The sequence below is a fragment of the Crocuta crocuta genome, unplaced genomic scaffold (genome assembly GCF_008692635.1).
Source record: "Crocuta crocuta isolate KB4526 unplaced genomic scaffold, BGI_CrCroc_1.0 scaffold178, whole genome shotgun sequence".
Lineage (NCBI taxonomy): Eukaryota > Metazoa > Chordata > Mammalia > Carnivora > Hyaenidae > Crocuta > Crocuta crocuta.
The window spans coordinates 1,279,166-1,301,761 of record NW_027532855.1 but is presented as its reverse complement, the minus strand read 5'-3'; positions in this window follow the sequence as shown (position 1 = coordinate 1,301,761).

Here is a 22,596-nt window from a genome sequence, read left to right as displayed (position 1 = left end):
ACCCATTGCCACTGAAGAAGGTGATAACTATGTAAGCCCTAGAGGTGGACAACATTATCACAGATCTGCTTGTTTGGAAGGATTATAAAATACTAGGAACTGACAATTTCTCACTGTAGGTATGTAACAACCCTATTGCCGTTTTACTATGTTCTTGAAGACCCTGACCAGGATCTTTGGAAAACACACTATTACATGTCAAATGCCACCAAACCCTTTACAAGAAGTCCATGCACCAGAGGACATGCTGTTCTTTTCTAGTACTGTCACCATGTGTCACCCTCTGACATAGTTCTCCCATCCAAATGGGACAGAGGGAGCCTGTTGCAGTCAGCTAGGTCACTGTCCAGACTTGCGTAGGATCTGAGGTCACTTAGCTAAGACTGGCTAAAAACAGTAACTATTAGTCAAAAACGCAGGCTCTTGTGTCACAGTCATTCCCCTGATGTCAATGCCTCCCAGGGCACAGAGACTTCCTATGGAGGATTAATTCAGAGAGCCAACAGCAGCCACTCTCCCTGAACTCAATGACTTGTAAGGTGTGACTAAAGGCTTTAGAATTCAGTTTTTGGAGACATGTCTTGGTTAATAAACATTAATCATATCCCTCTTAAATAAAATGGTGGAGCCAATTTTTGTTTCCAGTTAGGTTAAAATGTAAGCACTTGGGATGTATACGAGCATATTCAGTGAATGCCAGACCACCGTTTTGGGGAAAATGGTGGCAGAGGACATGTACTTAGAACCTCCCTCAACACTTTGGGGCAATGACTAGGATTTCTCTTTGGAAGTGAGCATAGAAAGAAACTACATCCTGCAGCCTGTGGCTCTGAGAGGCAGGTGGCAGGAGACGTCACCAGTCCCAGCACACTTGCCAGAAACCCTCAGAGGTCATCTTTAGCAATGGAATCCCAACCCACAACCAGCAGAAGAAAAATCATGGGTTACAGCTGTGCTATTTTGCCAAATAGTGTTATAATTTTCATTTGCCCAAGAAAATAATTTGTTTATGGTAAGCTTGAGGTTATATTAAAATCAGATATATCAGAATGAGAGCCTTGTTAAAATTTTCATGGATGACCCAAAGAAACACAGTAAGAAACATAACTATGTCCTAGAAATTGTGTCTTTTGTCTTTGTGCTGAGGGGATATAAATAACATGGCAAAATTTTTCTACCCCTTCCCTGTGTACTGTCAGCCTCTGACATGAAACCATGCAAACCATTTTCCGTGTTAAGGGGTTTAACTGCCCTTTTTTCCTATAAAGGCATTAGCAAGATGCCTTCCTTTCCACTGAGGCATTAGGAGAAGGAAACGGAGTCCACACCCCCAGCCCAAGCCTGCATGCCATGGTGATGACTGGTGTCAGGCTGAAATCTGTAAGGTCCTGTGGGATTTAAGATGAATTGTAGTTGACACCAGTTCTTAACCTCCTCTCTCTCTCCCAGGATCTGAGCAAACTCTCCCCAGAGCAAGCCAGACAGAGCCTCTTGCTTCAAGGCCAGGGAGAGGTTTGCAGAAACATCAGGCTAATGTTCTCCCCCTTCCCCAAAAAGGAAAAGCCCTTCCTCCTAAGAAGCAGCTCCTCAGTCCTGTCCTGGGTCAGCCTGTGCTGAGAGAGGTGGAAGCCCCCGGAACACACAGCCCACCAATGTGACTACATACCAGTTAGAGGTGGCTGCATTCAAATTATTGGACTTAACAAGAGGGTATGCCTACATGGGAATGGCTACAGGTGTGGATGGGAGTTAAAGGACCCTACAAAAAGTGAGTGTCTGGTCAGTGCCCTTGTGCTGAACTCAAAAGAAAAGAAATGGGCCAGCCATGTCGGTGGTGGGCCAGCCATGTTCTCTCTTGGTGAGGTTTTGACAGAGCCTTCCAAACTCCCAGGGCTGTGAGACAGTGAAGTCTAAAAACAAGTCTGCTCATGGCTCATAGAAAGGGTTTCAAATCAGTACCTGGTTCTCTCTGCTTTTCGCTATCTAACAGAGAAAATAGTGAGAAGCTTTTTCTTTCCACTCTGACCTCACAGTAGGTGAGGATTTGTTTCCTTATAAAGGAATCTTTTTTAACAATTTTTAAATGTTTTTATTTATTTTTGAGAAAGAGAGAGAGAGACAGAGTGTGAGCAGGGGAGGGGCAGGGAATCTTTTTTTTAACAATTTTTAAATGTTTTTATTTATTTTTGAGAAAGAGAGAGAGAGACAGAGTGTGAGCAGGGGGAGACAGAATCTGACGCAGGCTCCAGGCTCTGAGCTATCAGCACAGAGCCCAACGTGGAGCTCAAACTCACAAACAACCAGATCATGGCCTAAGCCGAAGTCGGCCGCTTAACTGACTGAGCCACCCAGGTGCCCCAAAGGGGTTTTAATATATTGATCATGTTATCCCCACTGGAGTTTTCAGCTGGAAAGGGCAGGGGACTGTGCCCTGACAGAGTTCTTTCCTTTGGATTTTCCCACCAGCCAGGGAGTGGCAAAGAGCAACCCACTGGAGAGTGGATTTGTTGAAGATGCTACTGTCTTCATGGTCATGAACTCCCATTTCTACTCACTCATTGGTGCTGTAAAGGTTTCATCAAGTACCATGAAGATTTCTCCAAGTTGCATGGAGAAATCTGCCTTGGGGTCAGGCTCACTAGAGTAATTTGGAACTATGTCCCCCATTCTTCTCCTCAAACCCAGTCTGTGGTCCAACTGCATGTTCTTTTGGCTGAGCTGAGTCTAGCAGAAGTCGCCTGATGTCCATTCTCAAGACAGTTAACCACCTATAGTGACCCAAATATTGGGCACAGCTGGACAGCATCTGCCTGTCATCACCATTTCCAAATAAACATTGGCTATGATTTGATTAAAATATGAAAGCCTGAGCCCCTTGTGTACCATTAACAAAAGCCAGAGCAGGCAACCTATCTAAATGGCACAGTTTTCTGAACAAAGAGCTTTCAGAATGTATTATGCTAAGTGAAATAAATCAGTCAGAGAAAGACAGATATTATATGATTTCACTCATATGTGGAATTTGAGAAACACAACAGATGAACATAGGGGAAGAGAAAGAAAAATAAGATAAAAACAGGGAGGCAAATCATAAGAGACTCTTAAATACAGAGAACAAACTGAGGGTTATTCAAGGGGAGGAGGGTGGGAGGATGAGATAAATGGGTGATGTGTATTGGGTGCCTGGGTGGCTCAGTTGTTTAAGTGGTCAATTCTTAATTTCAGCTCAAGTTATGAGCTCAGGGTTTGTGAGTTCAAGCCCCACGTTGAGCTCTGCTCTCACAGCATGGAGCCTGCTTCACGTCCTCTGTCTCTTCCTGCCCCTCCCCCACAGGTGCTCTTTCTTGCACTCTCTCTCTCTCTCTCTCTCTCTCTCAAAAATAAATGTTAAAACAATTAAATGGGTGATGGTCATTAAGGAGGGCACTTGTTGGGAGCTCCAGGTGTGTCCATCAGTTAAGCATCCAACTTCAGCCTGAGTCATCATCTCCTGCTTCATGAATTCGAGCCCTGCCTTGCCCTCTGTGCTGACATCTCAGAGCCTGGAGCCTGCTTCCGATTTTGTGTCTCCCTCTCTCTCTGCCACTCCATTACTCATCCTCTCTCTCTCTTTCTCTCTCTCTCCCAAAAATGAATATATTAATTTCATTTAAATGAAAACATTTAAAATTAAAAAAAAAAAGGAGGACACTTTCTGGGATGAGCACTGGGTGTCATGTAAGAGATGAATCACCCAGTTTTACTCCTGAAGCCAATACTACGCTGTATGTTTAAACTAACTTGAATTTAATTTTTTTTTTAAAAAGAGCTTTCGTAGAAGTAGTTCTCAGAGAGTCAGCAGCCATGAATCTCAGCAGGGACCTCCACTTGTGCCCATTGTTGAAGGAAAGGCAGAAAATGTAAGCTGAAAGGAAACTTCAGCCATTGATACAATCCCTTCATTTCTCCAGAGAAGCTGGGCATTTGTCTAGGGTCACCCAGCTGAGGAATAACAGACAGGGATCTGGTCTACTGTAATGGGAATCTTTGGGTAACCTGACTGTGCATTCGAGGACACATAGTGCACGAGAGGCAAAACTGTCTAGAGCGAGACGACCACCAGAGACATCAAGTCAGGTGGCCTCTCAAGATGGACAGCATGGGTTACATACGGCATTTCAGAATTTTGCCCACAAGTGAAATCCACCTACAGCAAAGTCCCTGACACACAAAGCCAAGTTCCTCAATATGCTGGTATCGGTATTGTCTTTCATTTTTTCTTTCATAGTTTATTGTCAAGTTGGTTTACATATAACACCCAGTGCTCATCCCAACAAGTGCCCTCCTCCATGCCCATCACCCCCCTTTCCCTACCCCCCACACCCATGAGTCCTCAGTTTGTTCTCAGCATTCAAGAATCTCTCATGGTTTGCCTCCCTCCCTCTTCCCAACTATTTTTTCTCCTTCTCCTCCCCCATGGTCCTCTGTTAAGTTTCTTCTGGTATTGTTTTTATCAGCAGGGACTATCAGCCAAAATTTATGCAGACTCAGAAATCATAAGAATTCCAAAGTTCTTTAAAATTAATGCTTGGCTATAATAAATGACCACATGAACAACATTTCTAGTTAAATGAAGCTATTGATAACCCTGGATGTGATTATGGTGCTTTGTACAGAGATTCAGGGAAGGACGCCCTCTGGAATCCAGTGCAGAAGGAAGTATGTCTCTTTAGTTAGTGAATGAAGAAAAGCCATGAACTCATGGCATCTACCTTTCCCCCTAGCTACCAGGGAACTCAGAAGTGATTTATACTTCACTCATCAAGCATCCTTAAAATAGATTTTATCTTATAGGTTTGTCTCCTTTCCCTTTCAGGGCATAATGCTTAGTTTGCATCTTTATATTTTACTCACATTCATCTCTTTACTTCTGTTATTATAATACTCTTCAACTTTGTAGACAATAGAAGAGTACAGATTGCATTTGAAAAATGTTTTAACCCTTCCTTAAAGAGCACTTCTAACATCAATGAAAAAAAAAAGGCAACGCATTAAAAAAAATAGCTCTTTCAATATACATTATTTCTTTTTTCTCCCAAAGCCCTGCAAAATCCCTGTATCTTCTGAATCTTCCCCTCCAGTCACGGAGCTAAGCATATTCTGCCATGTTGTGATTCTCTGCAGACTGCTACCTCACTGGGACGCTATGAAACAGAACTGATGCTGGAGATCCCAGCACCTGCTTCCTCCCATGATGGAAGGGAACCCTAGCCCCAAGGTGCAGCTTGCTGAGGCAGCAAAATCTCTAAAGGGCAGGTCAGCTCATTTGGAAAGTGACACCGGAGAAATGCTATTTTTGCTCCCTGTTCCATTCTGATTAGCTTGTCAACCCCCTACTCTCTGGAAGCCCTGGGTGCAGCCTGTAGGAGCCAGAAGAAAGGATGCTGCTGCTTTTCATCCCCATATTCTCACAGCCAACTAAAGTCCCTGGTCTCTAGTAGATGATCTATAAATATTTGCTGAATCCAAATGTCAATGTGGGTGAATCATTTGATTTCTCTGAGCCTCCGTTTCAACAAAATGGGGAGATTAGCTTTTGGCTTCCTTCCAGCACCGTCCAGAGGATGAAATGAAATTCAAGGACACGAAAATACATGCAATGTATTTAGCACTAGAAAGAGCATGTGACCATTAGTCTTTGTTAACTCGTGGTTAGGAAATAGTCACCCATGCTCAGCAAGGTCCCCCTTGCCCCCCACCTGCTGACTTGCATCTCCATTGATCTAGGAACACTGGATTTGAGAATGTGCCAAAATATTTACTTGGTGGAAATACAGTTGTGCTGATGCAGAGAGATTAACAAAGAAGAAATCCTGGATGGCCTTGTCCTGCCTCTGAAGCTCCTTCCAGCCTGTGTCTCTACACCGAGGACAGAAGTTCAAGTCAAGAGGGCAGGAGAAGAAATGACAAATGCCACATGGGTCTCCTGAACATGTCAGAAGCAGCCATTCAGGAATGCACCTTGCTTCAGAGTATCACACCCAAGGAGGACCTATCTCATCACCCTCCTCTCTGTGAGAGACCAAATCATCCCCTTCCACTATCCCCACCCCCAGCTGTGTGTCTTTGGGTAAGAAACCAATTATTGCCATTCTCTTTCTGGCATGGTAGCAATTTTGGAAAACTTACATTGCATTGGTGCCAAAGTTTGGGGAAAATGCACAGCAGCAGGGTCCAAAATTTGGGACAAGTACATGGCATGAGTGTCCAAAATTTCCCTTTGACAGTATTTGTGCTTTAAGGGAACATAACCTTAAAACTAAAAATCACATTTATTTATTATTTTTTTCTCCATGCTTTACTTTAGTATCTGGATGCTGTTAAGCTGTTGTCTCATTTAAAGTGACTAAAGCTTGTGTGGTGGGCAATCTACCACCCAGCTACTTTGCCCCGGGTGGAGGGTCCCTGCACCTATGTGGGTGTGTGCTTAAACACAGGGTCCTAGTGCCTTTTGAGACCGGCCAGAGACACATGTTAGAATAAGTTGTGTGTTTCAGCACACCCTCTTTTTGTTTTTTAAAAAATTTAATGTTTATTTATTTTTGAGAGAGACAGAGCGTAAGCAGAGGAGGGGCAGAGAGAGGAGACACAGAATCTGAAGGAGGCTCCAGGCTCTGAGCTGTCAGCACAGAGCACAATGAGGGGCTTGAATTCATGCGCCATATGATCATGACCTGAGCCGAAGTCGGACACTTAACTGACTGAGCCACCCAGGTGCCCCTAACATACCCCCTTTTTAAATGCCCAAAGCAGTTGTTCCTCTCATGGATGGGATCTAGTGCTAAGGCAGGCAAAGAGGGTGAAAACAAAGAAAAGGGATCAGTATAATGTTTCCCTTCCCTGGGTTGGAGTCATTAGGGTCCAGGAAAACAGGAAGGGGGTGAGGCCTCCTTTGGAGAAGGGAAATGTTGAGGAAGTGTGGGCAGGGCACTTGGAGCAGGAAAGCTGTTTGAAGAGGTTGCTTAAAAGGAGGCCCCTCCTGCCAGGGGAGAAACCAGCCCTAGGAAAAGTAGGCTGCAGTGGGGGTTGGCTGCAGGGAGGCCCAGCCTCCAGCCTTTGCACCCAGAAGGGGAGAACCACTCCCAGGATTGTTTTCCAAGCACGATTTACAGTCTCCATTGTAGGCCTTTCCTCTGGGTAATGAGGTACAAAACAGGAGCCAGAAATGCTCATCCATCTTGTCATGGGATTTTACTTTCCCTGGCAGATCAGCTCTCTACTGCCTGGGCAGCTGTTCTGTCCACCAGTGCTGAGGAATTTGGCAATCCTGGTCTAAATTAGTCTCTCCCAGAGCTGCCATGGTCCCTGGTAAGCAGCTTTCATTTGACAGGGCGGGGATACACTTTGCTGTCTAGAGCAGATGAGGAAAGACTATCTATTTTTATGATTTATTTCTGGACCAAGGGTCACTGAAATTTCAGCTAGAGAGGAGGCTTACTTCCTTAGCCTGGGCACCATGCCTTCTGAAGGCAGCTGGAGTACAAACACCATTGCCTTGGAAATCAGAATAAATGAGTCAGAAAAGGGAATAAACAGGACTTTAATCCATCTGGGAGATAGATACGGGGGTTTAATAGATGAATGAACAATAGGTTAAATGTATTTACACGTTGTGATGAATAATTTCAGCTCTTATCTGAAAAGTGAATCTTACAGATATTTTTTGTGGGGAGGGGGGTGGTGTTTATGTGATAGGTGTGGTGTGTATGGTGTGTGTGATATGTACGTGTGTGGTTTGTGGCATGTGTGGTGCCTATGTGTGTCTTCAGTGTGTGTGTGGTGTGTATGAGATGTGTGTGGTGTGTGTATATGTAGTATGTGTGGTGTATGTGTGATGTGTATGACGTGTTTATCCTGTGGTGTGTGTAGTGTGTGTATGGTGTGTGGTGTGTGTCTGTGGTGTGATGTGTGTATGTGTGTGTGGTGCATGTTGTGTATATGTGGTGTGTGTTCAGTGTGTGTATGTACATGTGGGGTGTGTGTGTGTGTGTGTGGTGTGTGTGCAATGTGTGTGGTATGTGTGGTGTCTATGTTGTCTATATATGTGTGTGGTGTATATGGTGTGTGTGGCATGTATATGGTGTGTGTATGTGGTGTATACGTAATATGTGTGTTTGGTGTGTGGTGTGTGTGTAACGTGTGTCTCTGGTGTGTATGTGATGTCTGTGGTGCTTTTGTGTTGTGGTGTGTGTGGCATGTATGTGTAGCGTGTATGTGATGTCTGTGGTGCTTTTGTGTTGTGGTGTGTGTGGCATGTATGTGTAGTGTGTATGTGATGTCTGTGGTGTTATGTGTCTGGCATGTGTGTGGTATGTGATGTGTGTGTTTGGTGTGTGCAATGTGTGGTATGTGTCTGTGTTGTGGCATGTGTGGGAGAGTGGTGTGTATGTGTGTTGTGTGTGTGCGGTGTATGTGTGGTGTGTGTAATGTGTGTGTGTGGTGTGTGTGTATGTGTCTGGAATGTGTGTGATGTATGATGTGTGTGTTGGGTGTATGTGTGGTGTGTATGCGATGTGCATGGTTGTGGCATGTGTGGGTCTGTGGTGTGTGCATGTGTGGTGTGTGCATGGTGTATATGTGGTGTGTGGGTGTGGTGTGTGTGGTGTGGCATTATGTGTGGTATATGATATGTGCATATGAAGTGTGGTGTGTACGTGTGTGTGTGTAACCCAAATACAAACTGGAGCTTCATGTAGCCTGATGGACACATGGAGTCACATTCAAAGGAACAGAGCCCCGAAACCAAAACCTGAAAAGTCAGTTTCAGTGTGCAATCGAGTATCTGGAAAAATGCCAAAAGGGATCCAATACAGGAACCCGAACAACACTTCTTAAAATTCTACTTGATCTTCTTGCTCTTCCAGAATTCAGCAGCGTCTCACTGTAAATGGCAGAAATTTTCCTTCCTTCCAGCCTCTGAGTCTTTCCTGGTTTAATCCCCTGTCTGCCTAGTGTCTGCTTCTTGCACTGATAGAACATGGGCTCTCCTCTTTATCCATTACCTGAATTCTTCAGAACAAAAGTGGGCCCAGAGGCTAATCCCAGAAGCAAGACCCTCCTTCCACCCTGTCTTCCCTCCTTCCCAGGCTGGACTCTCCACACTTTCTGCACCCCAAACCCATCTGGCCCTCAGCGACCCTCCTCCGGAGCAAGGAGGGATTAGGCTGCGAGCACCATTCAGATACACTTTCTTGGGCAACGTGTGTGGAAAGAGCAGGGGATGCAATTTAGAAATCCCATTTTTCATGCAAGTGTCTCTTGCAAAGAGCCAGCATCCACACGTGCCAGGAGGGGCATTTCCAGCTCACAGTTGAACCCTTCACACACAGAGAGCCTTCTCCTGGGGCTGGCTCACCCCCGGGGGCCTTTATGAGATGCTCAGAAGCTGCACACAAGTAGCTGTGCCACCAAGTAAGCGTCCTGCCTTCGTGCCACCTCAGCTGTCACCATGGCAGGTGGAAGGCGAGCAGAGATGAGGCAAGACAAACAGTGAGCCTGAGGCACAGGCACAGTCTCCAGCAGAGGTGTCCTGGGCTGAGGTCAGCTCCATTTGTCACTAAACAGGGGCCTAACAGTTTTGTTCAGTTTCCAGGGATTCTGACAGAGAATGAACACATTATGACCATGCAGTCTGAAGTCCTTAAGCAATATTAGCACGTGAGCATGACCACAGGAAATCTCTGGACAAATATGTGACATCAGAGCACATCCTTTGGCTTTGGAGGACACAGCCTTTCTGAGCCCCTAGGTTGAGATATGGCACCAGCTCTGTCCCAGCTGCCCCCTATTTGCTGTCCCGTTGGTGTTTCCCCCTTTAAAAATGTGTGCACATATAAGCCCATTTTTTCCACCTTCTTGGCTAGTCGTTATCTCTGGGGCTCTGTTGGGATAGCAGGTAGACCAATGATGTGCCAAGTGACTGGTTAATCCCAAGATATTCTGATGCCCTCCAACACAAAACACCTGTCCACAGTGCTTACACCTACTATAGACAAAGCAGAGTAATGTTCATGACATAAGCAGAAAACAGTGCTGGAAATGGTGAAATTGAATTAAAGGAGCCTCCCCGGAGTTGAAATGGCTGCAGGTGCATAGAGCCTAATGGGAGCAGCAGCTTCACAGCAGAGATTTAACTTCGGCCTTGAAAGGAGGCCACATTTCTCTGCAAAAGTGATGCCAGGGCATCCCTGCTAAAAGGACAGTGAGAGCAGAGGGATGGGGGAGGTCAAGCCCTGATGCTTAACCACCAGGAGGAAGGCCTCATGGACAACAGGCAGAACCCTGATTTTTCTCTTTCATAGAGCCTTCTCTTGTTTTTCATTGTACTCACCACATTTGTGATTTGGAGTAATTCACGTGATTAGGTGTTGAATGTGTCCTCCCCACCAGAGAGCACAGCACACTAGGGATGAGTCTTAATGTTTTGGTCCACCCAGTGCTTGTCCCTCAGCAGCATTTGTCAACATAAGCATGGCTTTCACCCTGCCCTACCCAAGGCAAACATGGAGAGTAGATCAGGGTATTCTCCTTGAGTTCTCCCACCTGCCAGCCACCGGGAGACCCTGGTCTAGGACTCTGGTCTGTTCCTGGGACAGAGGAGCTTAGGCCTGGGCCAGGACTGATGGCAAAGGGGGCATCTGGGCACACAACTTGAGGGAACTCTGCTGGGGGACCCTGTCAGGGGAGGGAGCCACTGCTGTGATATTCCCTCAAGCACATCCATCTCTCTGTAAGTTCCCACCAGGCCCCTCTGTGGCTCCCTACAGGTGGGAAAGGGAGAGATTAGAGCCACAGAGGCCCCCAAGGCTGCTCCTGGCCTCTTGTTTCCAGAATGTAGGGGACCATGCCCTCTGCTGGTCAGGCCTTGCAGAGCCCTGGGAAATGGGCCAGGAGAAGTCTGGAGCATTCTATTGGAAAAGGTCCACAAGGCAAAGAGAAGAGTCTGGCAGAGGTTGACACACCTGGTTTAGAACACACTGGGTCTTGGGCTGGTGCATCTGCATGGTGGTGGAGGGGACAGAGCAGGCTGGCTAAGTGGGAGCTACACATGGAACCACGCACATATCCCTTGTCTTTTCACTTTGCAGTTGCTTCTGCACCCATTTACAAGCCTCATTGATCCTTTATGACTAAACAGTTGACCTTTTCCCAAAATGGTATCACCCAGCCAGTCCGACATCCAATTATATATGGCAGTTTCCAAAAAGTAAATATAGGCTTCAAGGATAAAGGCTGAATCCAGACTGGACATTTGGAAGAAGCCACAAATCTGACAGCTGGTCCCAAAGGGAGCCCCACAGTCGTGGTGAGGGCAGCATCTTCACTGGAAAACACATACCGCCCCACCCTCCCAGGCTGACACTGTGAGGGGACAGCAGTGACATTTCACACCACCCCAGGCCAGCAGCTGGGGCATGAGCTGAAAGCCACATCTGTTAAATGGAGCCTCCCTAGCAGCAGGACCAGGACGGATCCACCCTAGAAACAGACCAGACAGATCAGCAGCGGTGATTCAAGGATGAGAGGCACGTCAGTGAGCATCTTCTCACCGGACCAGGTACAAGAATCCATTCTTCAATGAACACATATCTGCTAAGCTCCTCCTGTGTTCAGGGTTCCCAGCAAAGTGCCGGGATACATCAGCAGGCAAACAGGCACTGCATCCGCTCTCATGGAGCTCATGGCTGAGCCAAGGGGTTGACTCTGGGTCAAATCATCACGAGCCCAGATGTACACACATGGGCATGCACACATGCATATGCACATGTGTACATACTTGCATACGTGCATGCACGCAAAGTGAAAAAAGTGGCAAGATCCATTACAGGGAGTACATCTCGTGTTGAGTGGCAGAGGGATGGTGGTCAGGGAAGACTTCTCAGAGGAAGAGGTACTGCATTGCAATCCTACGAAGGAATGATCTGGTGTGGGGAATGGAGTGTTCATAAGGGAGATCAACATGTGCAAACCTCTGAGAAGGATGAGGCCCACACGTGAGGAACTGAAAGGAAAGGCCACTGTGGCTGGAGGGCATTAAGAAGAGGACTCTGCAAAGAATGCCAGAGCCCCGGAGGCTGTTCTTGGCATCGGGGTCTTTGGCTTGAAAGCAACTGTATTAAAATTGGAGGAAAGGATGTAAATGGTGGTGACATTACCAGACCTTGGGTCATGGAAGGCAGCAGAGAAGAGCTGGGAGATCAAAGACCACAGCCTGGGGAGGTCAGTCAGCCTGGCAGAGGAGGGACATTAGCAGGTGGCTGGAGAAACACCAGGGAGATGACATGAACAGGGCCCAGAGACAAGTTGGTGACCCAGAAACTGAGCCTGAAAGATACTTTCAGTTCTTCTTCTCTATAGGCCATGAGTCACAGCTAGTCTGCACACTAGAATACATCACAAGCTTCACAAAATGCTGATGCCCAGACCCTGCCCCATGAGGGTGCAGCCCAGGCATCTGGATTTAATATAGGTAATTCTGATAAGTAACAAGATTTGAGAGCACTGCCCTGGAGTACCCTAAAGTTCATTTGGCCTGGGCTGACTGGAACCTGTAGGCAATGGCAGCAAGGGGCAGGCAAGAACAGGAACTCTAGCAGGTTATGGCCCTATGGCGCCCCCAGGGACTACAGGGTCTAGCCATCTACCCCATGCATTCACCAGGGCCGATAGTCTGCTGGTCTCTCCCTCTCCCTCTCTGGAGCCTGGCTGGTGGTGTAACAGCAAGATGTGGAGGGAAAGAAAGCTCAAACCAGTCAATTCCAAAATCCATCCTGGGGAAATGGTTGGGCAGATGATAAGCAGGGCCCCTGTGCTGTGCCAAGCCGTGACTGTCTCTCACTCCCATCCACAGCAAGCGGCTGGCCACAGGTTCATAGTTGCTGCCCTTTGCCTTTACAGACATGCCTCCCTTGCCAATCATCACTGGTCAGCCCAGGGTAAGGGAGGGCCACCTCCCTTTTCTGTGGGCTGTGCCCAGCTGGCTGCTCTGTTTTCTGCCCCTGCCAATTCTGTCCACGTGGTGCATTTTCCAGGGAAAACTATCAACTATGAGAAAGAGCACACATTCCTGAAATATCTTATAAACAAATATTTTTCCTTTATCTACCCGACTTGGCCAAAATGCATGGGTGACTGTGATTCATGATTTGTCCCTTTATTTACTCTTTGGCAGAGTGACCCCTCCCAGCATGCACCTCCCTTCTTGTGCCCTCCTCCCCCTCTCCCTATTTGTCCCTATTCATATTTCCTTTTGCACCTCTGTCCCAGACCTTCCCATCTCTCTGTGTCATGTGCAGCCTCAAAGAGGAGCTTTTTTACATTTATTTTTCTACTGCTTTTGCAGCACTCAGTCTTTGAGGACAAAGATGTATAAAATTTCTCATCAGAACAAACCTGAGGTGGCCTTTCCCAGTGAGGAGAAAACAACTTCAATGGTGGCAGTGTGGGTGGGGGCACTTGTCCCGGGTGGCAAGCGGGGACCATGAGTCACACACCCTGGGCAGAGGTAAGCTGCGCCTGGGCATTGCTAGAATGTGCCCATACCCACATAAGTTGTTTCAGCAGCTCCTCTCATTCAACACCCCAGCTGAATGTCTCACCCTCAGCTCTGGCTCCAGAACTCTCTGGAGACTTGGACCTCCAGCACCCTCTTGCTGGTTGGCACCAACTAGATCGGAAGCAGGCAACCACCAGCATTGCCCAGTCCTCAACGAGCCATGCTCAACTGCAGGAGAGCCATGTGCTTGAAATTGATGGCTCAGGAAAAGGTTGACGTTTCTGTGGCACACTTATTTCCTGAAGACCAAAAAGTCTGTGTTTAATATATTTAAGAACAATGTCTGGAAACTGCACTTTACTTTTTCAAATGTACTTAAATGTCTAAACTTCAACAGTGCGGAAAATTTCCCTTGTAACCCAAGGATGCCAGACAATGGGACCTGAATGTTGTATTCACGTCGGTGTGACTGTGTTTTATCTCTGGATGAATGGAATGCTTTGAGACCTGGTAACCAGCATGCATTCAGGCACTAATGGTTTCTCCATGTGTCAGGTTAGCACTGGGTAGATGGCAGGGATAGAGAAACAAAGATGAACGATAACGTCCCCGCACTCATGGAGCTTTTGTTCTAGTGGGGGATTCAGATAACAAGCAAGCAAACAACTAACCCAGGAAGAAGTTCAGCTCCAATGCTCAAACCAAACTGGGTTCTGTGACTATGGGGGTGTACCTCTTTAGGCAGGGCAGTCAGGGGAAAAGAGTGACCCCCAATGTGCCATTAAGGTGAAACTAGCTGCAGAGACGCGGGACAGGGCTTTCTGGTTAGGTGGGGCAGCGAGCCCAGTGACCCTAGAGCCTGATGAATCTGGCATGTGCAAAGGGTAGTAAAGGTCAGTGTGGCTGGGTGGTGCTGTGCCAGGGAGTGAATTGGGAAGTGCTTGCAGAGATCTGGGTAGAGGCCAGGTCACAGTACAGGTTATAGGTGCTGGTGATGTGTCAGTAAGCTGACAGACAAGCCACGTCGAAGCAGGAAATGGCAGGATTTGAGTTATGTTGTAAACCTCCTCCCCTTCCAGGAACCCCAGGGAGAATAGGACACAAATCCATGCATTGCTTATTCTTCCATAAAAATAAAACACTATTGCGAGTCAGCCCTTTTGGTCACCTCTGGAGCTATATGAAAAATAAGATTGCATCCAAGGGGACAAGGCAGTCATTATTGGTGCAGAGGACTCACTTTGAGCCCAGGAACACAGCACCTTATGCACACGAGCTATATTTAGGGTCACACTGAAAGCAATGGAGGCAGACAGGGGCCAGCAGGAACTTTGGGGAAATCACAGGAGGCTGCTCTAGGAGATCCCATCTGAGTTGGGGGCACTAGGCCAAGAGCATTCATACCTGACAGAGGTTATGCAAGAGCTCAGGGGCAGGCTGGAGCAGGCAGGGTTTCAGGGGTGCCCACAGTACCTTGAGGATATAGGGCATGAGGTGAGGTTGGTAAGGAAGCATGAGGACCAATGAAGAAACGTCTTAACACCAAACAAAGGGCATTTTCCTTCTCCTGGAAGTGGTGAGAAAATCCTCAAGGTGTTTGATCCTGGACATAACAATGTCAGACCTGCTTTAGAAAACTAACCTAAGGCAGCGTGTGTTGCTTTGGGTCCTCCAAATCTTGGTCAAGGACTGTGAACAAGTAGCTTCTTTAAGAGGCACAGGCACACTGGGAAGGAAGTGGGTAGAAGCTTTACAGTGAGGGAGGCCAGGAAGCCAGTACGATATTAGGTGGGCAATGAGCTTAATGCTGTAGAGAAGCTCTAGGCACTGCAAATCAAGTACCCCAGAGTTACCTCAGCCAAGGCCAGACTGCAGGGTGCATGTTGACTAGCTCCCTCAGGCCTTGGGGAAGAGCTGCTGCTGGGGTGAGTCCCACATTTGCAGCCACCTGGAGTTGTGGACAACACAGCTTCTCAGGACCCTTGGAAGAGCCAGCAGGGACAGAAATGTCCACGTGGTGGTGGAAAGCTTTGTTTAAAACGTTCCAGCTTCCATAATTCTTTATTAAATACTTGACAATTTGTGTCACTTCTTTACAATGACTTCATTTTGTCACATTACCCTTTTGTTGTCAGGAAAACAATCTACAATTTCTCTTTAGATCTCATAAGAAAAATGAAAGCAAAAAGGATTTGTTCTTAAACAAAACTTTTCCTGTGTGTATTAAACTCAACCATAGCATAAAGCTATTCTGTTTGTTCTCAGCATTCAAGAGTCTGATGGGGGTGGGGGAGAGGGGAAGGGGGGTGATGGGCATGGAGGAGGGCACTTGTGGGGATGAGCACTGGGTGTTATATGGAAACCAACTTAACAATAAACTATTATGAAAAATTAAAAAAATTTAAAGAAATAAAATTTACAGTAAAAAAAATAAAGCTATTTGATTTTGAAAGGGGACATTATCTATAAGCTGTCTTTAAAAATTTCGAAGTAGTTTGGTTTTTAATCACTGTATCAAATAGTACTTGGCTTTGTAGGAGGAGGTGGGGTTTATAATTAAAAGTTATGAAACATTGAGGATTCATTTGGAATGCTTGAAACTCTTTTCACCTTAAAAGTCACTGTTCTTTTTTTTCATGTTCCCTTTGGTAATACATCCTAAATTAAGGAATGTGTAAACCACAGTGAGGGCAGGCAGGAAGGTCGAGAGGCCTGGAAAATGTAGTCAGTAAGCAATGTCACATGTGATTTCTGCCACAGCTCCAGGCCTCTCACTTTTACTTTTTTGGAAATTTTATTTTAGAAAATACTAATTGAGAAATGCAAGCAGAAAACATCTGGCATCACTAGATAGCATCACCGAGTCTCCCCAGCAAAGAAAAACAAAATCGCATCTTGACATCTGGAGTGTGAATGTGCTGACGTGCAGGGGACAACTTAACCCTTCACCCCGAGGAATAACCCCTGCAGGATGTCCAGTGTCCACAAACAGAATTTTCCCAGGCTCGCTCTATAGCCTAAGACAAGGGATACAAACAGTTATTGGATCCATGGCAGATTCAAGGGAAGGTTTTGTCTGGTTTGCTTTGGCTTTGTGTTTTGGATTCCTGTGTTTGTTTGTTTGTTTGTTTTTAATGTTTTACAGAGAGAAAGCACATGTGAGTTGGGGAGGGGCTCGGGGGTGGGGTGGAGGATCCAAAGTGGATCCTGTGCTGAGAGCAGAGAACCTGATGCCAGGCTCTAATTCACAAACTGTGAGATCATGACCTAAGCTGAAGTTGGACACTCAAGGGACTGAGCCACCCAGGCACCCCTCCCGTGTCTGTTTAATGCTGCAAATCACTTCAGCAATTCTGGTATTCAGCAGACTTGCTCCTTAGAAGGACTTTGCTAACACATTTAAGCCCTTCCCCTCTGTGCATAATTCTTGGCAGAACCTAGCTGAAATCCATTTTTAAAAATTAGTTTATTGTCAAGTTGGTTTCCATATAACACCCAGTGCTCATCCCCACAAGTGTCCTCCTCCATGCCCATCACCCCTCTCCATGCTTTCCCCCCCATACCCATCAGTCCTCAGTTTGTTCTCAGCATTCAAGAGTCTCTCATGGTTTGCCTCCCTCCCTTTCCCCAACTATTTTTCCCCTTCTTCTCCCCCATGGTCCTCTGTTAAGTTCCTCCTTGTCCTCCTATACGTGCAAACATATGGTACCTGTCCTTCTCTGCCTGATTTATTTCACTCAGCATAACACCCTCAAGTTCCATCCATGTTGCTGAAATCCATTTTTATCTGAATGAAGGACTCCAAGGGCAGAGCCTCTCTGCCCTTCTGTGAGGGGCACTCCAGCTGGACAAGTGGTTTCTCTGCAGCGTGACAGACCAGACCACAGGTCTGTGGCATGACAAAGCTGATAAGTTCTGTGTTGCAAGAGAACCTGAGATCTATGAGTCTCTAAACCACAAGAAATGTCCCCAAGAACCAGTAGTCAGAGCGGAAGAGGGTGAAGACATAGTCCCATCAACAACCTCAAACTGCGGAACATGAAAAAATCCCTGTCTTAGTCTGTTCAGGCTGCCAAGTCACATAGACTGAGTGGATTATAAGCAACAAAAATATATTCCTCACAATCCTGGAGGCTGGAAGTTCAAGATCCAGGTGCCAGCAGACTTGGTGTCTGGTGAGGACCCTATTACTAATTCATTGACCACTGTAACATGTCCTCATTTCACCTTAATCACCTCATTAACACTGTCTCCAAATACAGTCACTTTCTGAGGTACTAGAGGTTATGGTCTCAACATATGAATTTATGGGGAACACAATTCAAGCCCATAGCAGTGTCCAAACTAAAAATAAAGAAGTTAACCATCTCTATTAACAGATAATGTGATCTGACACATATAAAACCCAGAAGAATCCACAAAAAAAAACTACTGGAGCTAAAAAACACATTCAGAAAAATTACCGGATTCAAGATCAACATACAGAAATCAGTTATATTTCCATATAATGTCAATAAACAACCAGAAAATTACATTAAGAAAATAATTATATTTACAACAATATCAAAAAGAATTAGATGCTTGGGGATAAATTTAACAAAGTGGGTACAAAACTTGTACACTGAAAACTACTGAACACTGCTAAAAGAAATTGAAATAGACCTAAGTAAATGAAAAGACATCCCATGTTCATGGACTGGAAGACAATATCATTAAGATAGCAGTACTCCCCAAAGCTATCTACACACATATTAATTTGTGCACTTTTCTGGGTGCACATTGCATTTGCATAACAAGGGTAAAAGCAAAAAAGAAATAATCCACAATGGTTTCCCATCACACCAGAGGGGAACATATTCAGGAATCCAAGGTCTAGAAGGCCCCGTGACAAGCTTCTGGCTATCCCTAGCATGGTCCCACCTTATAGACTATGATGACAAAACAACATGAAATTTAGTCTGTGTACCTAAAGATTATTACACACACACACACACACACACACACACAAATGGACCACTTTCTTTTGTCCCCACAGGATGGTCCAGGGACCAATGTGAGAGCTGGACAAGTGTCAGCTCAGGAGTAATCAGTGCCTGCACCTGAAAGCTACCCATGGGACCATCTCTGTGTGGTGCACCATGTTTCCATTGCCACCTGAGTCCAAGCAGAGCCTGAGGGCCTCCTGTCGGGACACACAGAAGTACACCATCCAGTTATAATTATATCAGAGACAGCTGCTCTTAGCCTGACTGTCTTCTTGTTGCCTGGCCCGGCTGCCTCAGCTTCCCCAGTAGAACCAGGCACATAATTGCCCTTGAAGATGCCAGCTGATGGAATGTCTATGCAAAATTCTGTGACTGGATGGGCAAAGTGGGTGATGCTGACAAGGAATGATGGCAGGGGAGGCTGTCATGGTATCTGCAGAAAGACAGATGGTCTCAAATTCTCTCCTGGCATGATTCAAACCTTGAGAGATGCTGATGTCTCAGGGGTGGTGTTGAGAGGATGCTGAAATGTAGCCCTCAACTGCCTTCAGGAATTAAGGGTTTACTTTTAGCTCCAGAGCTCTCAGCTACATGGTCAGCTTCATGGGGACTTACCTGGGCTACAGAGAACCGCTTCACCCAGTCATGCTCTCTTCCTTGAGGGTGGCATCCAAAGACTGATTAATGTGGGGACCCAAGGTCTGGGGACACTTGCCCCTCCTAGGATAACTCTGAAGGGTCATCTCAGCCTGGGTCTCTGGCTAGATGGTGTCACAGAACTGCTTCTTCTCAGCCCCACCCTGGGTCCTTCCTGTAACTTCCCAGGGGGCATCCTAGAAGCATGCGTATCTAAGATGACAGCTCCATGCTATTCTCATCTCAGAGTCTGCCTCTCTGAGAACTCAACCTACATATTCTTCCTGGTCTTGCTGAGGACTTGCTTCTGCTGTCTAAGAAGCTCCAGGCTACCCCTGAATAGCTGTCACATGCTCCTTTCCTGGGATCCATGGATCCAAGAAGAAACATCATTCTTTCATCTATTAGTCTGTCACCCACTTCCTCAGTCCACTGGCTGGTCAGGATGCAAAAGGAGTGAGGCTCAGCAATATTTCCAGCATGCACACCTTTATCACAGAGCAAGGTCCTGGACCACAGTGGGCAAATAGCATGCCCTGTCTGAGCCTCTGTCTCCTCAATTATGAAAGTAAGGAGGTGGTCTCCATGGTAACTAAGGCCCACCAGCCACAAATGCCATTTTTAGAGTTGAAAACAGAACACCAAGTAGCAAGAATTTTCACACACACAAAGCCAATGTTTCCAAAGTCCCATTGCTCATGCTATCCATACCATTCAGTCACTGCACCTGAATGGTCTGATAATCAAGATATGAGCAGAGCCGATGAGGTGAGCAAGATGAGAGGGGTCTGCGGAGGGCTGAGGTTCCTCAATGCCTGCAGCAGCATCAGTCACCTCTGTCCAACACCCTTGAAGAGAAAGGACTACAAGAGGGGATAGAATGCAAGAGTCCCCTTGGTGCCACAGTCTGGAAGCTGTTCTTTCCTTAAAACCTAACATCAGTCACTGGCTCTCCATTTGTGCTTTCTCCCAGCCAGAGCACACCAAGGGAGCCAGCTCTGGTTAGTGCTGAAGAACACAGGAATGGTGGCAGCAGAGGCTGTCCTCTTCCTTTCCCCGCTGCTCACAAAGAAACAAAGGCAGCATTCAGTAGCATATTGTCACCTCTGGTGGCCACAGTGCTGGACCCACAGGGCGGGAGAGCCTTGAGCCAGCACTGCCAGGGAACTTGGGCATGTGGATTACCCACTTAACTGGGCCCAGCCTCAGCTTCCTCACCTGAAGAGCTGGGAAATAGGCCCACACATGATCGGCTCCTGAAGGGTGACCAGAGAAGGCACATGCAGTGTTCAGCATCCAGAAAACATCGGTAGTGATAATTACCAGATCATAGCCTTTTGCACTTGAACTTGTGGGGCTCATTTCTTGAAGGGAAGATACCTCTCACCTACAGTGACCATCTTTAGGCACTGCAATATCTGTGGTGTGCAGTGGGTAGGGGCATCTTTCCCAGAACCAGGTGGCAACACTCAGCTTATCTACTTTCTGGCTCTTTGGCTTGAGATAAGTTGTAATCCTTGAGCCTCCATTTTCTTGTCTGGATGTGGAGCTCAGCAAAGCCATTTCTCAGGGATGAATGTGAGAATCAGGTGAAATAACTTAGGTGAGAGATCAGGATACCCCGATCAAGTACTGGCTGACTCAAAATCCAGTTTGAAATGTAGGAGGCATTTGGCTATGCTTATGGGTACGTTTACCTGGTTGGGCGAAGGCAGAGAGTTTAATGTCACTGAGAATACAGTGGACCAGGAGTGACTGGACACAGATGACTCCATGGGGCTACATGGAAGCCAGCAAGAGGGCTTTAAGAGTCTAAGTTATATGGCTGAGGAGATCATGTACAGAGAAGGTGATCAGGAAGCCCAGAGTGTATTCTCACTCAGACCCATCTACCTGTTCACAGTGAACCCTCTGACAGTCTTAGCTATTCTGTTTCCAAACACATTGGCCTTTCTCATGTCATTGAACATGTTATATGGCCTACCTAGAATATCTTCCTTCTCCATTCCCACACTCTTGCTGCCCCAGACTCCTATTCATCCCTCAAAACCCAGCTCTGCCATCAGGTCCTCCAAGAAGGTCCTCATAGCACCAACACCACCTGTGGTCATGGAACTACTTCTGTGCTTTGACTTGGGCTGTGGTGGATGTTGGTAATGAGCCTGGCCTTCCCTGACAGAAGTGTTTTTTTCACCTAGAACATGCTTCTTGGCACAGAGTAAGGGTTCCATGATGGTTATTGGGCTCAAATTTGCCATTCCACACACCAGAAGTTGTCCTCTCTAGAGCAACCCTTCCTTCCCACAGCCAAGAGGAGCAGAGGGCCTGGGCAAACGATTCCAAGGAGGAAAAAAGGACTCCTATGAGCTGTGTGGACTCTCTGCAAAGACACAGATGCTCACAGAGCCAGAGCCCTCTTGGAGGTGACTGAACCTGAGCCCCATTGAGAGCACAGCAATAGGAATTGTAACAATCTGCTTTGTTTTTTTTAATATCATCCTTTTTATTTCCTAGAGAAAAAATGCATGTGGGCTGCTCTAGAGATGCTATCCCCAGAGTCTCCTTCCTGGATATTGGCAGCTTCCTGGACAAACCTTTCCAAGGGAACAGCCAGGTCACAGTGAAGGTCGGAAGAAAGCATTGGACGACGGCAGCTGCAGGGCAGACCATGCGTGGGACCCGGGAGTGTCCTTCTCCTCACTGCCAACCCCCCTCCTAGGTCTCTCTCTCCAAGTCCCGGACCACACACTGAGTGCTGTGGCTCCATTGCTACATCGAGTGGGAGTTGGAGGACTGTCCCGCTGAGAGCCACCCAGAACACCAGCCCACCTCAGGAGACCCAGACCAGCTCTGCCCGGAGATCCCCAAGAGCTCCATGGCACCCGTCAGACATGGGACCAGGGCAGTCCCTTCCCCCTTTCTGGACAAGAGATGCCTTAGTTTACAGAGCCCACACTGAGGGTGACTGAGGACAGCCTCCTTGTTCTCAGACATGGACAAATGCAGCAGCTGCAAGCAGCTGATGGGCTGGAACCCTTTTCCCAGACCACATGGGCCCAGATGCGTTTTCACCCATGTGTTTGTCAAAGGAAAAAAGAGAGACAAAATAAGATTCCACCTGAGCTCAGACACTCAGGGGCCAGCTCAGAAGGTTAGTTAAATCCCGAGCATCTCAGGCTGGGCCACACACATGTAGCCCACCCTCTCTGGCATCTCCAAGTAACTTCTACTCCCGGAGGTGAGACACCCACACCCAAATAAGAAATGTCAGGGAGAGAATTTTCCTGCACCTTCTTGGTCAAAGAGATGTATAGGCATTCATCCAAAGCCTGATTTTTCCCCCCAAAAGACTTCCTGATGCTTTCCTGAACTTTCTACCTAATATCTCCTGGCTCCTCTGTGGCTCACAAAGTTTTGTTTTCTGTTCTTATGACCACTTTG